Raw genomic sequence first — 19,435 nt, forward strand, 5'->3', positions numbered from 1 at the left:
TTGAATGTATCATTTTCCAGAGCTGGTGTTCCATGCACCTGTATCTACTGATCATAACATGTGTTTTGAAGAAATTTCCAGACTCTACCTACTACTTAATCTTCCCACTATCTACTATGGTGGAACTTGATGCCCCTTCCCTGATGTCAGTGCCCACATTTAGAGTCTCTAATGAAATGGGCAACAAATGCTAGGGGAATGTGTACAAATGGCCAATGGTAAAAATAGTTTATGATACCTAAAAGCAACTTTTTAATCTTTTATCCTTATCAGCACACTGATATACCCCTTGAAAGGCTGATGTCTGCCTCATGGACCTCCCAAACCCCAACCAACCCACTCCCAGCTACTAATTAACCTTACCTTCCTAATTCTCTCAGACCAGAAGTTCTCAGACATTAGCATTATCATAATCATCTGGAGGACAGGTGAAAACACAGGTTGGTCAGAGTGCCTAGGTGGCTCAGTTGCTTAAGCATCCAACTCTTGATTTTTGGCTCTGGTCATGATCACACGGTTCGTGGGTTTTAGCCTTGGTATGTCGGGCTCTGTGTCAGCACAGAGCCTGCTTGGGATTCTCTTTCTCCCTCTCTCTCTCTCTCTGTCTCAAAATAAATAAATAAAGTCAAATTCCCCCTTGAAATATCCATTTATTTATATCTCTCCATTTGAACTTTGATCTCTCCATATTAGGCAATCATGATATGAAATGCTCAAATAAATGCTCAACTAACTAACTTCTTGACTTTAGTTTTTTCTAAAGCCTATTTTCTAAAGCCTTATTTACCAGAATTTCACAAACACTCTTACATCTGATTTTCCTCTGTTTGAAGTTCCAAAAGACTCACACTCCACAAATATAAATCCTTCTTTCTCTGCCATGCTATCACTTCTTATTTCTCATGAATACTAGGCTAGTTAGGTCGATTGCCTTGATATGAGATAATGCCTATCACAATCTTGGTGACTTTGCTCATGGTGTTTCTTCAATGGCATAAACTCATTTCCTCTTTACCTCTACAAGTCTTCTCTATAGGTTTTCTAGATTACTTCTACAAATTATCTCAAATCTTTTGTCTCAAATCCCTTTGGAGTGAAAATGAGGAAGTATAAACCAACACTTATCGCACCTGCAACCATACCATTTTACTCTGTATTTGATTATATGCTTTATTATTCCTTCTCTGTCACGTGTAGAATTAATCTTCCCACTGCCACACAATCACAAACTTCTTTTTGGACAAGGATTATATCTCCTGTAGCTTCATAGTACCTAGAGAAGTAGTTAGCACATAATATTAACTCAATAACTACTTTTTGGCTGTTAAGTTATGTACACACCTAAAACTCAAAAAGAACACATCTTAATGAAATGTACAGATCAGACTATGAGTGGAACAAAACTATATAAAAAAGTTTGAGTTGTGATTCATATAAACACTTAAAGGTTATCTTTTTTAAAAAAAATAACTGCCCTTGAGCATTGGGAGTAAAATTATCTTACACAAACCACTACGTACAATCTTTATCTCTGACTAACGGTAACTAAAGCAAAGGGAACAATTTCCCAACATTGTGTTGGGAAAATAATCCTGTAATACGCACTTTTCTTGCAATTTTTAGATGTTTATTAAACAATGTTTTGATGTGTACATACTCCCTGTAACGTCAGCCATGTGGTCCTTCAACTCCTCCAAGTTTGTGCTCTTGGCAGAGGTCCACATCTTCCAGCCAACTTCCCAAGGATCTGAAAAGTATGAGTGGTACCCAAAAGTTGAAAACCCTGTAACACTCTGAATCTTCTTCTTCTTTTTTTTTTTTATCACTTCCTAGTCCTAAAATACCCGAAACTTGTACAAGCACAAGCTTCACATTTGCCATAAATTTTTCATATATACTGCGGGGAGAAAAATGAGAAATATAGTAGGGCAGATGAGAGCATGTACATGAAAACACACACCCACCCTCCAGCACACATCCTGCACCGCTATTTTCCAGTGCTTGGATTGTCAGCAAAGTACCCAACTTTTCTTAAGCCCAAACTTTTTTCTCTTTAAAGAATGGATAATAGGGGCGCCTGGGTGGCTTAGTCGGTTAAGCGTCCGACTTTCACTTAGGTCATGATCTCGCGGTTCGTGGGTTCGAGCCCCGCGTCGGGCTCTGTGCTGACTGCCAGCTCAGAGCCTGGAGCCTGTTTCAGAGTCTGTCACTCCCTCTCTCTCTGACCCTCCCCTGCTCACGCTGTCTGTCTCTCTCTCTCTCCTAGAAATAAATAAAACATAAAAAAAAAAAAAGAATGGATAATAATCTACCTCACACAATTGTGAGAATTAAAAGAAGTGACATATGGAGAGCATTTAACATAAAAATCCATACATGCAGACACACATATATTCCACAGCACATTTAGGGTGTCTCTGCTTACGTCCAGAAACTCTGAGAAGAGGGAGGAAGGAATCTGTGGGACTGAGGAGGTGGAGGGCAAGAAAGAAAAGGAAAGAGTATGTCCAGATTGTTGATAAAATGAAAAAAGAACTTGTTCTTACAATATTCTAATTTTCTTTAAGTAATATCCAGTTGAGAAGATAATCATAAAGAGAGTAATAGAATTTAAAATTTAAATTTCATGTATGTTAATTTAAAATAAGGAAAGAGAATAAAGAGGCTCAAAGGAAACAACTATAACTGAGAGACACAGTTTCCTGCACTGCTCATTAGTGCCTTTCTCAGTCTCAGTGTGAGGTGTTCAGACTAGATGCCATAGGAACAAAATCCTGGAGAAGGTTCAGATTGAGAAAGCTGGAAGAAGGAACTGACGAAGAGAGTAAACAGGAATTTGTAGAGCACATGGGCTGTATCCGGCAGTAAAGTGATTCAGTCGGAATGTCTGGGAAACCCAGATGGCTGGACACACCAATAAGGTCTTGGTGTCACATTGTCCTAGCACATTGAGTAACATTTAGAATGGGACAGACTCAACTGTCCCTTGGTCTTTCTCCTTGTTCCATTTTCCCACAAATGCTGATGACCTCTGTGCTCACAGAGTATCTGTGCATCATCTGAGCTACATGAGTCCATTGAATGATGCACTTGTTCAGAAAGAGATACATATAACCATCCAAATATTCGGGCCAACTCCAGAGAGTGCCAAGCAAGATCCACTTCAACAGATCATAATTTATACTGGCAGCTGGACAAACAAAAGCAGAGTGACGCATGAACCAGCTTAAGAAAATTGCCAATCCTCCACCAACTGCTTGTTATATTACTTTTAAGTGTTTCTAAATAGGTCAGTTAGAATAACATCATGTGGACCATAGTAAGTCAGAAAAAAATAAATGTCACTTTTAGCAAGTTGAATTCTTCCTCTAAATGCCTTCTCATTGGTCCTTTTAGTTAACCATCATCTGGTGAAGGGTAAAAAACAAAATTGTCACGGTTTTGTAGTGGTCAGCAGTTTCTATGATTCACATTTCAATGTGGCCCTGTGACAACAGTGGGTCTTTTCCAGGTGGTTTTTGGCGTTATCTACATAGCTGGTCATACAGTGTATTTTGCCTTGGAGACTAGAAGAACAATAACAATGACTCCATCTCTCAGAGAACCACAACTGCACTCTGATAGAGGTTCTGAGCCAAAAGCTCTGAGATCGTGAGCTTCTAGGATGGTAAGGAGCTCCAGAGTCTGGGTCACCCAGCCTCTCTTTCCTCAATATTCAAATGACAAGATAATCCCTGGAAGGGCCCCAAAGCAGTTCTTCTGGCTGAGGTTGGGTCTCATGTCAAAAGTGATCTCTAATAAGATTTTAGCCAGATGGGGTTGTGTTGATGGTTATGCATATCTGGAAAGGCACCCAGAGGGACTTAGTCAGCAATGATAACTGTAAAGTTGTCTTCTTTCTGCTTGTAAATACTATTCTATCTATAGTGCCAGTAGGGTCTAGTTTTGAAGTAATGAAAAAGCAAAACTATAAAGGGGGAAAGGGGACCTGAGGTGGCATTTTGTTTCTTTTGGTGTATTAAGATGATGTATGACAGTCATACTCTCTTTTGAACATGGGAAAACAGAGATATCTAACCATAATTAAATACCACTAATTCAAGTTTTACTAACAATTGTTAAGTGCCAATTTTTAGGGTAGAAAAATTTTTATTCTACAGTTTATATTTTTGTATTAGAAACATGTATGAGGTTAGACAAAAAGAAAGTAAGAGATAAAATTAGTCCAGGCAATAATGAACTTAGAAAAACAGTGATATCAAAACAATAACTGCTTAGCTGGTGCTGTTGTGTTTGTTTACACAAAACTAAAAATAAATAACAAGTTATTATACTTTCAGAGAAAAGGTGAAGAAACCTACTTTGCAGTCATGTTAACCAACTATATGTAAGAGCTGGAAATTATCTTAGAAATTATTCCATCCCATTTCACTTGGGAAAACAGAGGCAAACAAACATCTATACCCAATAGAGTTTAATTCTCTCTCCATTAAAAAAAACTGCATGCAATGCATGCTCAATAATGTTAAAAAATGGGAACAAAGGGGCGCCTGGTTGGCTTAGTGGGTTAAGCGTCCGACTTTCGCTTAGGTCATGATCTCGCGGTTCGTGGGTTCGAGCCCCGCGTCGGGCTCTGTGCTGACTGCCAGCTCAGAGCCTGGAGCCTATTTCAGAGTCTGTGTCTCCCTCTCTCTCTGACCCTCCCCTGCTCACGTTGTCTCTCTCTCTCTCTCTTTCTCTCCTAGAAATAAAATAAAAATATTGTTTTTAAAAAATGGGAACAGATACTTGAAGGTTTGTTCCATTTTTATCTATAGATGGGTTATTAATGATAAGAAGGCATCAAGTACATGTTGAATGGTAAAGGGATAGTAGAAAACTTAAGACACAACCTCAAATCATGCATGCCAAAAAAAATAGCAGCTTTAGACAAAACAGTTAGACCTGAGAAAATGACAGATCAAGGTGCTAAGAGGAAACTCAATTTCAGTAACCAGAATTTGCTTAATGTCATAGATGCTGAAGTTTAGTCTAGTAATATTTTGGGAAAGATTTTAATTTATATGCAATTCAGGTTAAGGCATTAGAGGAGATTTAGAGATAGGTTAAGGGGGCATTCCTTACAGGAAAGATAGCATGTTTATGACCCAGATGGATGGAATAAAAATGATGACCAGTGAGCAATAAATTGCTAATCATTGTTCTAGTTTAGAATCTGGAACAGGATGTTATCAGATGAAAAGAAATGATTGCTATAGGGTCAGTATACAGAAAGTAGTAGGCAGATTATTGGGTTAGAATTGTATGGGTACCTAAATGGCTCAATGGGTTAATCATCTGATTCTAGATTTCAGCTCAGGTCACAATCTCTCCATTCGTGAGATTGAGCCCTGCATTGGGTTCTGTGCTGACAGCATGGAGCCCATTTGGGATTCTCTCTCTCTCTCTCTCTCTCCTCCTCCTCCTCCTCCTCCTCCTCCTCCTCTGTGTGTGTGTGTCCCTCCCTCACTCACTCATGCTTTCTCTCGCTGTCTCTCAAAATAAATAAATACTTTTGAAAAAAGAATTGGATATGAAAGTCACACATAAATTCTCAGCAGATCCATCCTATTTAATATAAAATCAGGATAAAATTGTAGCTCTGCTGAGTGTAGAAGACTACAATGGGAATCATCACAGGACAAAGGAAAAGACATATAAAAAGAGGCAAAAATAGAAGAGTAGGTCACTCTTAAAGGATTTCCAAAAAATACTTTGAATAAACCAATTAATACAGAAATTGTTGAAAACTAGTGATAGAAGTGTGTTTGATTCAAAAACTAAAAAATGCTTGGCTTCTCCCTTCATCACTGTTATGTTCTGACCTCTTGGTAATTCATCTTCAATCACTAAGAAATTGCTACTTGATGTATTGCCTTTCTTTCCATTCAAATTTCTGGTATCATCCTAAGGAAGTCTGTCATTTCATAGAACAATCATCCTAGTATTTTTATTTTGTAGAGTATCTTCACTAAATCTAGTATCTCTACTCTGTGGCCTTAGCAACTTTCATCTTCATTTCATATTCTACAACTCCACCTTCCCAGAGTCACATTTTGAGTCTTGTCATTAATAGGAACAATTGCATGTCAAAAATTTTAATCTCCAACAACCCATTTTGTGACAATGATTCATGTTGTAAAGCCGTCAAAATCTGGGAAACAAAAGTGTTGCTGTGAAAATAAAGTTAACAACCTTGGAATGAGCTGTGGATAATAGTATGTCCAGCCTGAGAAATATTAAGTCCTACCTATTTTTAATATTTTCATTGTTACTATTATTTGCTGTTATAAAGCTAAAATTTTTTGGCTAATTTTGTAAAGCATTTTTCGACTGGTTATCCACAGGAGGGCACCTACATGGTGAGAATGTAATCTTAAAAAACTCTAACCTCAAAGGACTCCAAGACGGATCAATATAAAGAGAGCCACACATAGTCATATCATCAACCAATAAAAAGCAAAGATAGGAGAAAAATCTTAAAAGCAGCCAGAAAGGGGAAAAAAAGACTTTAAGTGGAAAATGACAATATTAACAGACCGAAAGATAAGAAATTACATCTTTAAAGTGCTGGGAATAAAAACTTATCAACCCAGAATTCTATATCTAATAAAATCATCCTTCAAATATAAAGGAGGAAGTAAAGACATTTTCAGATCAAAGAAACTTAAGAAAATCCAACACCAATAAACCTGCACTGTGAGCAGTACTAAAGGAAGTTTTCCAAGATAAAAGGAAATAGTACCCAATGGATTCTCAGATCCACAGAAAGGGATTAAAAAGCACTGGACATGTTCAAAATGGTTCTGGAGTTACGATCTTGTGATAAACAATGGTTGAGAAATCACAGCATTTTCAAGTAATTTTCCCTGTAGTTCATGGAAGTAGGATAATTTCTGTTATGAGTATATGTGTAATGAATAAATTTGATATGCAGATGTTCCACAAAATTAGTATGAAATTTTAAAATAGAGATTGAAAAGTGGATGGGCATTTATTTCTATGAAGATTGGATCAAAGCTGACCAAAAGGATTCAGAAGCCCAAGAACACTGTTAAAAGAGGAGCTGACTGCTGCCCTCTTAATTTTAGTGTAGATGATACTCAAATTTTCCAGGATTCAGGCAACCAAAGGAAAGAATTCATACATCAATTACATGTTAAAGACCATAAGATATTTTATTTTGTCATTTGGGGTAACAAGGTTAACCTAAGTGACTGTCAAGAATCTATAGGAAAAGCCCATGCTTGGTGTAGGGACCACAGCAACTATCTCTACTTTGAAATGAAGGCAAAAGACATCAGAAATGTTACAGTGACCTTTAAGGAAGCAATATGAAGAGTTCTTGATACTTAGAATAAATAGGTCATACCCTTTACTTACAACAGACTGTTAATCTCTATTCAATCCCAAACCCATTTCATTTTATTTTTAACTATTACAAGCTAAAATATATTCTAACCAACTCACCTGTACCCACCACATAATTACAAAGGAAGATTATATGTTCCATGTATGTTGGAATGTACTATGTACTAATGCAGAAAAGTACTATGTGCTAATGTAATTAAACTAATCTCTTTGCTGCTTCATTACAAGGTAGGAAAAGGAAAATCTGTTCACTGAATATTTACTAGGTCAGAGAACTTCATATTTATAAATTTTGAAGGGTGTCTAATGGCAATAGTTCTTTGATTATCAAACTAGAGAGTTAATAATAGAGATAACCCCAATATTACTTATTAAGACAAAAAATGAATATCCTAGAACAAACTTTAAAAACCACAGCATACACTTTTAATAGAGAAAGAAAGATTATGTTTGAATTCTGTTTAGATGGTCTAGTAGACAGGTCTTTGTTGGAGCACAAAGGTTTATCTGAGATTTTAGCAAGCCTATCAGGACAAGTGGTTTTCATGATGCAGTAACTGCCCAAGTAACTCAAACTCATGGTAATTACCTCCTTCAATTTAAATGGAAAATCCTCAACCTAATCCCATAAACCTAATCAGTAGTGGGATTTCATGATCATTTTTTTTCTGCATCGCTTATACTTTTGATTCATCTTAAAGAATTGTTCGTTTAGAAATTTTTTAGGATACAAAATAGAGGATAAACACTTTTGATGTTTCCCACCAGTGAGGGATATCTGTATCTATACCACTCCATTTCATTCGGACACCTCGGAGAGAAAGCAGAATGTATAAGGTGTGGCAGTTTTCTTCCCCACCTTTCTTCTTTCATTTACTAACTAAATCCCAGATGTGGATATTTAGTTTTGCTCTCCCTCCGCTGGGAAATTACCTCATGCCTTCCCTGACTCATGAGCTATATACACGGATACTGTAGGTCATTTCCCGCTAAAGTATTATATTTTGGGAGCAGAATACTAAAAAGTTTAAAATAACACAAGTACCACAGTACAAAAGTCTGAAATTATCTTTGGAAAAGTCTGTGATATTTTATATTGAAAGAGTAGAGTGAGAATTTTTACCAAGACTTTTAATCAAGACTTTTATTAAATATTTATGTGTATTAATAAGTATAATACATAGCTTTGGATTTAAGAGAAGCAAAGCTAACAAAAATGAAATAATAATGCAGTAATACATAGAAATATATGACCAAGTGCTAAGTGTACACATATGCGCACGCACGCGCGCACACACACACACACACACACTATTGGTTTTGTTTCTCTGAAGAATCCTAACAAATACACATGGTTATCTGGGTAATTTGTCTTAACTTCCCTATCATACTAAACAAATTGATGAAACTGCATATTCTTAATCTTGTTGTCTTTGATACTGCCAAGCATAGTAATTATAGCAAATGGTTCAGTCAGTTTTGGAAAAAGAATAAACCAATGAAGACCCAAATTTGAGTGGCTCTAAGGAATAGACATAAATGAAAATAAAGAGAATATGAAAGGAACATATACTGTAACAGTTAGTGCAATATAGAAAGTTCTGTGTATTTATTATTGAAAAATTAGGGGAAATAGGAAATTAGCAAAAGGAAGGAGGGCAGATAATAATAACGTTGAACTATATTTGGAGGTTGATCAATTGGCTTCCTTACAATTATTCTTTTAGTACAAAGCAGTGATATTGAAATTTTTGAGACTAAGAAGGAACAGTGGGAGAAAATGTGTGAAAAGGAAAATGCAGTTGAATAGATATTAAGTTAGTACAATTTTTGCATTTGCTTCTTGCATAGGCCTGGTCTTTTAAAATGGCTATTCCTTCTTTTCAGTTTCAGTAAATAAAACTGCCCAAATGCTATCTGGTGTTGGCAATGTGACAAATAATGATTCTCACTTTATGATCTCATATAATTATCTTATTAATAGTACTGGCCCATTTTCTCTGTCAACAGCATAAATGTAAGAAACAAAAATTACTTAAAAGCTTCTAGAATTCTGGAAAAGGTAGTGGAAAGGTTTAAAACAATAGAGGTAATTAGTCATCTATCCAAAGCCCATGGATTTAGATAAAGATCAAACCAATGTGGAGTATCTTTAAGTGTGCAAATTAAACATGAATAATGTTAATTTTGGTATAAAAATAATCTGGGGTATGTTTATTTTTATGAAATTTGATATTCCAGATGACTCAAAGTAAAGAATCATAGTACATAAAAAATGAGATTATCTATAACTATTATCAGTCTTACTGGATATTTCCACTGTGTCAATTTAGCATCAGACTAAGCTTCATCTACTATATATTGAGCATCCAATGTATGCTAAGTTTACAAGGAACATGCTGAAAATCATACTTTAAGGTGAGTATTATTATCCTAAATATAAGTACCAATATACTAAAGTTTCAAAAGGTAAATTTGCTTGTCAAAGATGAAATAAGCTAATAAATTTGAAGCTGGGATTCCAGCCAAATTCCTTTGACTCCAAGTCCAGTGCTTTTTCTGATTCTGCTTTGCTGGATTGTGTATAAATTCAAAACTTTTTTAGATGGCTAGGTCTTTCTTGAGGCCAAAAAGAGAGACTGTTTTGATATGTTTTAGATAAGTATGAGAACCTTGCCTGCAAATGTATTCCAAACCATCTTTAGAACTCTGGCCACCACTTATCCTAACTCTCTGCTTTTGGGAAGCTGCATCTCCCAACTGGGGTCTTTTGTTTGTGATCACAGTATATTGGTTGCCCCAGAAAATTGGTCCTATTAGTCAAAGGACAATTACTTATTTAATAAGTAATTATTGCCAGCTTTCAAAAAATATAAATACATGATGAAGCACTGGGAACATTTGCAATTAATTTAGACCCAACAATTTCTGTGTGAGATTAATTCTTCAGGGGTGCAGAAATAAAATACTACCGACAAACATTTACAGTCTGCCTGGAATAATTCCACCCATTTTACAATATGGTTTAAAGGAAACATAAGGTCTTTTAAAGAATTAATGGTCATTATATTCAACATAATCTGTAAGAATAATGAAATGAGTGTCTAAAAAGGAAACATAATGACCAGGCCACCAAGCTTAACTAAAAAATTCGCTAACAAAAATTCCAAACTTATCAAAGTTGTTTAGATGCATCAAGTTAATCAATTCATGAGTTCTTTTCTGTGGATTCTGTTAACAAAATCAAATTGAATTTAAAAAAATGTAATTCAGAGGCAATAGGATTAAGTGCCTGTAGGAAAATAAGTGGGTGATCAATAAATATTTCCTTACCATTTAAACCATTTTGACAGCTGAGTAACAAGATGATACACCTCTTAAAATAGAACAAAACAAAAGCCCTAATGAAATATAGGAGAGAAGACTAATACCACACTTGCTTAAACTGATGACCTACTAATGTAGACCCGTATGTGATATCTTCATCACGTTACATGAGCATTAACGTGTGTCCTGTGTCTGACTCTTCCAACTCTTTCCCCTGAGCCTCTTACCCCACTTTTTCCCTTCAGTTGACTTGCTTCTTTCCATTTCTGACACAGCATTCTGAAAGCACTTGGGGGAAGGGCATACTTCTTCCTAATCCAAAGTCAACTCAGCAACATTAGAAATTCTCTGAGAAATATTTTCCTCAAATACATATGACTCAGGAAGGAGTTTATAATGAACATCACTTTTTCCTGAAGGAAGAATCATCTATTTCCTTATTTTGAGGGTAAATAGATATAATGCAATCTATTTAATTCTGAAATATTCACATAATAGAAGGGAGATGTAGCACAGCTAATCCTAACAGTGACTAATACAAAACGAGTTTACAGTGAATTAATAATTGATATTTTTGGTAAAAAGTCTATTTTCTCATTTTTATTTCTTATGTAATTAATTATAATTAATATTTCTTCCTAAATAAGGTCAGCCCCAATAAAGAACTCAGATTTTCTCATAGAAAATTTTATCCAGTAAGTAACTTCATGTATCTGAGTTGAATTTGAAAATTTAATGAAATGATTGTTGCAGAAGCTTTCAAAAAGCAAGTCCTGAAATTAGGAAAGCAATTCAGCGAGAAAAAAACAAAAAAATGAAGAGAAACTATGGCCTGTAAGGCATAGAAAACAGAGTCTAAAATTCCAGGAGAGTACATGAAAACTCAAGGAATCAGAAAAAAGTAGGGAATCAAGAAGAGCTAAGAATTGTTTAATATTTTCAAAATCTAGCTTGCTCAACTTCTCCTGAGAATTACTGAAAATGCACAAAGGATTCATGAAGAGAGATAAATGATGCATTATTTTAGCTCAATTACTTATCCTAAGTGGATTAGCAATGTACATGGGAAACTTTGACTGTAAATTTTAAAGAGTCATAATCAGAGTTTATCAACCCACAGACATCTGATGACAAGATGGGAAAGTTCTCTTGGATCTTAAATTAGTGTCCTTGTAAGCTTTTCAATGCTGCTCAGAACCAGGAAATTACACTAGTTTTCTTTTGGTTGCTGAAATTTGGCTTTTAGTCAGAGTTAAGGGCAATGTTAGGTGTAAATCATAAGAGTACTTGGTCCAACTAAAATATTATTTTTGAACTGGGTCTTAGACTAGACCCTCATATATATCAGCTGTTCCCAGGCAGAGTAGCAAAAAACATCTGTTCAAAAAACATTGTTTATTTTATTCTATCTCCTAATATTGTGCTTAAAAATGATTATAACAATACTGGGGAAAAGGCCTGGCTTTTGCTATTAACGCAAAGAATATTTTATTTAAACAGTAAAGGAGAGGAATACAGGATCAAAAGCAGTTCTCCAACTTTTTAGAAGCTGTGGACTTTTAGTTTCGGGTGAGGGGAGCCTGTTACACATGTTTCCTTATCTTTGATCTGCCTAAGACTCTATGCCCTCTTCCCTCCCTTCTATTCATTGCTAGCCCCTGCCATGTTTCCTTTCCTTTTGCCTAGCCAGTTCCCCTCAGTAGGCTCTATTTTTCAGTTCTGTCTATGGACCCAGATACATTCCAGAGTGGGGCATTACATATACAAGAACTTATATTCCATATCTAATGGGTCTTGAAATTAGATCTTGCTGCCCACGATGGTGAATTCCAGTTGCCAACTCTGTCACTGGGTCTTAGGATTCTGGATGACTTCACTCCACTGGTGACCTAGGTCACAGTTCCTGTCTTGTGCTCCTAACAAGCTCATTCCCCTTAGGAAATGAAGATACCTTGAGCCCTGGTGGTTATTGGGTTTGCTATCCTCCTACCCCAGTAGACTAAATTTAATATCAATTTCAGCTCCTTGATCAGTAGTAAATTAAAAATACAGTAAAACCTTGGATTGTGAGTAATTTGTTCTGAGTTCTGAAAGATGAGCAAACATTTCTAATAAATTTTAGATTAATAAACAGTATGAGTTTATTAATTGCAAATATCTTGCAATATGAGTGGTACGTGACATCGAATGTCACATGATCACAACTAAGACAATGGTTCTTCTTTTCTCTCTCTCTCTCTCTCTCTCTGCCTGTGGGATTGTGGGTGATCATCTCCCATGCTCAGATGCTTGGTCTCAGGCAGCGTTGTTTGGGAGAAATCAGTGATTTTTCAGAATGTTGGAAGGTGCTCATAACTGGCCCTAGTGTATTTTTTGTCACTTCAAAGCACCTATGGACAGTCTTTTCCTTTTCCATACAAGAATAAGCTTAGGAATGCTTTGCTTCATTCTAGGTCATTGGATATGTTCCTTGTTAAAGTTGCAGGGAAAAAAGATTCCACTGAGCAAATAGATAGTAGTGATTCCATTAGTGATAGTAAAAGTCATCCTATACAATAACCCTCTCTCTCTTGTCATCCTCACACCAGCCACGAAGGTTTTCAAAGATAAGTGCAGTTTAATTTGTTTATTTTTTTATATTTTGTATTTTCTTTATTATTTTGTATTATATTACAGTATGATAATCATTTTTATATGAATATTTTTGGAATATGGAACAAATCATCTGAGTTTCCATTATTCCTTATGGTGAAATTTGCTTTGGTATACAGTGCTTTGGATTACAAGCTTACTTCTGGGATCAATTGTGCTTGCAAACCAAGGTTTTACTGTATATTCTGAAATCTTCCACCAGAATGAATTTGTCAGTTTTTCCTCATATTTTAGGTTTGTAAATATTATATGCCACAAAGGAAAATTTACACTGTTAAGGAATTTCAGAGAAAGAAAGGACTGATGTGGGTCTCAAGGATCAGGAAATAATTTGTGATGCTAGTGTCTCAGGTGGCTCAACCTTGAAGGATGGGCAAGTTTTTAGACATATGGAGACGAGGGCAAAGAAAATATGGGAAAAGATGATAGTTTAAATTAATACAAACATGGATAATATACAGGTAAGTGTAAAGACACCTGATATACTTAGTGGAAATGCAAGTTCTTTATTTTAAAAATAATGGGAAATGTATTTGGAAAGGTAAATGAAAGCTAGATTATGCCATGCAAAGACAATAAAGTTTTCTGAACAAGAAAGAGATAGGAGAAAGCTACAGAATCAATATTTATTGAATGCATATTGTGTACTTGGCATTTCTGTGTTCTTTAATTTTTGTCCGCTTAATGACAGTCCATTCACCAAATATTTATTTTGACTTTTCTTCTCAATGGAAAGTGATATTGAAGGCAGTGGAGGATATAGTACAGTACTAATAAACTCATTATACAGCCAAAGATGTCAGTCTCACAAAAAGTAAGCAATGTACCCAAGATAATACCCTCCTGGTAAGAATCAATGCCAGGCTCAGAAGCTGTATCCATCTGACTGTAACACTGGTTTATTGTTTGCTGTTTTCTGCTCTAATATGCTACTTTAAATCATACTCAGAATTGAACTTCATGATGATTCATCTCACAGAACAGTGCCATTTTCCATTTCCTGTACTCCCTCCTTATTTCAGGCCCTTATTGTTTCCTATACCTACAGACATCCCAGATGTTTCTCTGAGTGCCCGGTGTAAGGATGACTGCCTTCTGAACATTTCCTGATTCCCCATCACCTGCAACAGAGCAGCTGCAAATGAACTATAATATCACAGACAGACCACACCACTAACATGTTTCAATATTCCATAACCAGTTTCACGCTTAGTAGCACAAATATTTAATTCTCCTACTTGATGGTAAGTCCTTGAAATCTGAGGCTATATAAACTGTTGGAAATGTTTTGGCTTATGGAAACAATAAGTGGAATGGGTCCCCCCTTGCTTCAAATGAGGCTGTATACAATATAAAAGTCACATGTGTACACAGACAGAGACATGATAATATAATAACTCTATAGAGTAAAAAGAAAGAAGTTGCCTCTCTATATGTATAATAATATCTCACATATAAATAGGCAAATAGTAACTATTTTTGAACAAAAGTTAAAATGTTCATGTATTTATTCAAGACAATATAATTTCTGATATGTTGCTTTAGAAGTATTCATTTTAAAAACATGAAAGGTGACATATTTCATTTTAAAATTGTGAAAAGAGACATTACCTTACACTTTTCCTGTTTGTTGGAAAGCAGGAATGTTCTTCCTACTGTATTCGGCTGTGCTTACACCTTCCTTCTTCAGAGGTCTAGATTTGAGATTACCATAAAGTTGGCCTTCATTCTGTTTGCTTTTTCCATGCCACTAGAAACAACATTTTCCTGGTATTTCTATTGAAAATACTTTTGGCTCATAGTATTTGGCTCTCTGGCCACAGGGTGCATGCATGGGACAGGGTAGAGATGGGGAGAAGAAAAGGGGCAGCTCTACAGGCTGGCAACAGAATCCTAGAGAAGAATGTATTTAAAGAAACCACACATGGTATTTTCCCAAGCCCCCAAGTGCCTGGATCTCATCTCAACTGAAAATAGGGAAATAAAGACAAATGTGAAGACTGCTTGCCTTTAGAAAACAGAGTGCCTTGGTGGTCTCAGTGTAAAGGGTTCATTTCTAATGCTTTAGAAAGCATTATCGTAAGTAAATACATTCAAGGGCCCTCCTTGAATACATTTAGTGACTATGTCCATTTATTTTCAAGTAGGACCCCTGAATTTCATTGAATGTTTTCCAAGATAAGGGTTTCTCTAAAAATTTGGCAGAGAAAGGGAAGAAGGGCACAGCCAGAAAGGCCTTTGCCATCAAGCTCCACTTTGTTTATACAAAACAATGAAGAGCAAAGCAAATGAAACATAGACATCTTTTCTTTTCACTATTTAAAATTTTCTGCCATGGATGGAGACATATCCACATGCTCCTTGACTCCTTTTCTCAGCTTTTAGAAATTGTTCTTCCTCTTGAGGAATGTTTTTCCATTGGCCTTGATTTGTCCTCTAATTTGACAGCTACTCTAAGCCAACAATCTCAAATAGTTTGAATATTATTTGGTGACAAGTTGTTCCAACTTTGAAAACTTGAAGAAATCAAGAGCAAAAGATATAAAAGATCATGTGGTAACTTAGCATCAGAGCTACAGTGTTCACCGGTCTTTAGAACATTATGTTCATAAAACTATATGTAAATATATGTATATAACAAACCACTCATGGTTACACACACACACACACATACACACACACCCATACACACACACACCCATACACACACACACACACACACATATTCCAACAAAGTAGATCAAAGTTGTGTAGTTTCTATAATGAGATAATCTGGTATTGAGTCTAAGCTCCATTAGATACTAATTATTGACCTTGGGCAAGCTATTTAAGCTTCTTAGCGTTACCTTCCTTATCTGTAAAATTTGGGTAATGGCGTTCACCTAAATTATTATTAGGATAAAATTTAATGTGTAAACCACCTAGCAGGAAACTTAGTTCAAAGCAGGAGCTCAATATTATTATTGATGTTGTTTTTGTTAATTGTCCCAGATTTATCTAAGGAGATAACTAACTGTAGGGGTTATCCTAGTTAAAATAACCCAAAAGGATACAAAAACTTTACTGGTAGTTTCCACATGAGCATTGTATTCCTTTCCCTCCCCCTGTCAAGACTTCAATATGCTCACCACTATTATGATTCCAAAACAATATGCTCACCACTATTATGATTCCACCAAAAGGTGGTTGGTCACCTGGATACCAGGAGAACAAGCATTATTTCATTGGTTAAGTGGTGTTTTTTCTTAACATCATTCTTTGTTTCCCCTTGTATCACAGTCTTTAGTTTTACACATCATTCTCACCATGAAAAAGAAAAAAAAGTTCATTTAGTTAATCCATTAATGAGCAAGTCAATTCCATTTTTAAAACCATCAATTCTATTGCTTTGTGAAATTGGCTTTTTTCTATCTCACTAGACCAATAAATTAGATTATAATAATACAATTTGTGTGGCTCAATTGTAGTGAATTTCTCTGCTCTTTGCATTCTGCTCTCTGCTCTCTGTATTCTTTTATTTAACAAGTATGAAAAACTGTTTTCTTCACTAGTTTCTCAAGGAATCATGATTTAAGTGTTCACAATAATGATCCGATTTTAAGTAATTATTACAGGGGCACTTGGGTGGCTCAGTCAGTTAAGCATCTGACTTCGGCTCAGGTCACGATCTCACGGTTCATGAGGTTGAGCCCTGTGTCGGGCTCTGTGCTGACAGCCAGCTCAGAGCCTGGAGCCTGTTTCAGGTTCTGTGTCTCCCTCTCTCTCTGACCCTGCCCTACTCATGCTCACGCTCTCTCTCTCGCTCTCTCTCTCTCTCTCAGAAATAATTAAAACATTTTTTAAAAATTTAAGTAATTATTGATGCTAATGTCACCAAGATGAGATTTGGATAAAGGTTATGAACTTGACACTAACTTCTAGTAGTAGTACAAATGGCATTTAGCAGTTATCTTTTCTGACAGGAATCTCGTCTGGTCTGTTTCAGTTTTAGAACACACTGCATTATCCAAAAAGTGTGAAAGTTCCTTGTCAGTTTAGTTTAATAACAAAGGGTTAAAGGTTTTGTTCAGCTTTCCACATTTGAAAGGACTATGTTGGCACTTTTTTTTTTTTCAAGACTTGTGGAATGGTTTGATAAGGGTTGGCCCATAAACAAAGTAAAATATTTGCCAAGAAAATTGATATCTCCATGTTTGCTTTGTATTATAGGCCTCTTTATGAATTTTTCTAACATTCCATATTTCATCTATGCTTTGAAGACCTAAATCTCTCATTATTTTTGAGCTGATTGCTTTTGTTCTGTCTGTAATTTCTGTGATTTAAACTCAGTGTACAAGTTCAAAATCTGTACCTAGAAATCACATATATCTCTGAGTCTATTCTAATGGCCCATGGCCAATCAACACAAAGATTAAAGCTGGAGATGTAAGATTTCTTTTTCCTTGTTAGTATAATTGGATATGCTCGAATGGTGGCACTAAATTTTCTACCTTCCCAACTTTTTCTTGGAAGAACAAACTTACTAAATGCATTAGACATAATTAAGCAATGGTGCCAGCATTGTTGCTCTTGTTATTTCAGTGAGAAAATGTTGCTCTTGAGGAGGAATACTTCCAAGAATGGCCGTAAAAAAAATAATTAAAATGCTCCTGGTTTTTAATTGGCTTAACTGGGTATTACCAGTAACTTATATTTGTTCCTCTGTAATATATGAATAATTTCCTTTCTACATGTCATCATGGATGGCCAACATACTTTCATAATACTTCACGTGTAATAAACACTGTCCCTCACAATAATGAGAGCTGGGAATTTACTGCATACAACTCGATGCTTCCCAATCATACCCAGCATCCAGAGTGATGAATGTCATATCATGATTGCATTAGCTTAGCTAGTGGTAAGGATAAGGGAGGGGAGGGGATATTGTAGAATCCTACTTATCGATTATATTTCTATACCCTATATCATTTACCATCCTATCCCCACAATCAGAAAAAACAACAGAATATCCAAAGAACAGCAAGTTGTCTAATTTTCACTGAGGTCTGATAGGTTTTTTGATCATACAAGTCGATGTGGGACCTTGGAGACCATCTTGAGGACTGCCTGCCATGGTCTACAACCTCCAACTCAGTGTCCAACAAGCTCTTAGTCATATAACTTTTTAAAAGAGCCTTAGAACTCATATAACATCCTAAGAAATTCTGCCTGAATGAAGTACAGACAGGAGATTTAAATAAAACATTTCTTTATTAACTATCAATTTAAGAGATTTTCTGTGAAGTTAAAATGGGAGATCCTTTTGGACTTGAGTAGTCATGGAAATTTTCATGGTTGTATTAGACATTAATGAACACTTCTGGCTACTTCCTTGTCTGTTGAATAGTGAAGTGCATCACTTAATTTCTGACTTGTGAGAGTCCCTCACATACCCTTATTTTGTAATTATGATTAAACAAATGATATGACCTTGAGGTGACAATTAATTAAGTTCTTACAGTTAGAGTAGTGGTTCATAACCAGAGTAATATTATTCTCTTCTAACCCTGACTCTATTCCAAGTGTCTGAAGACACTTTTCATTGATGTAATTGGATGGGGTGCTGTTTCAGCCATTTAGTGGGTAGAAGACAGGGATGTTGCTAAACATTTTACAATACATGAGGACATGTCCCCTTTCCCCCAACATAGAGTTATCTAGCCTAAATGGCAATAGTGTAGAGATCAAGAGGCTCTAAGTCAAAGTTATCATAACATAGGTAGAAAGTAGGAGAGGATTTACTTCCTAAAGCTGTTCCACTCATTTGCTGCTCCACAGCTTCAATAGCATCAATGTTCACATTGTTGGGTTTCTGTCTTTCATCCAACAAGATGTTTTACTGAACCTGAAATGTTTTAGGCATGAGACATGTAATCACAAGCAAACACAGACTGTGTGCAGGCCCTTGTGGAGCTTAGGTTTTGTGGGGGCCCAGATCAAATGATTGCATTAATGGGTGTACAGTTGCAAACAGGAAATTTTAAGGGAATGGAATTTGATTCTA

This window comes from Crocuta crocuta, unplaced genomic scaffold, assembly GCF_008692635.1.
Source record: "Crocuta crocuta isolate KB4526 unplaced genomic scaffold, BGI_CrCroc_1.0 scaffold141, whole genome shotgun sequence".
NCBI lineage: Eukaryota > Metazoa > Chordata > Mammalia > Carnivora > Hyaenidae > Crocuta > Crocuta crocuta.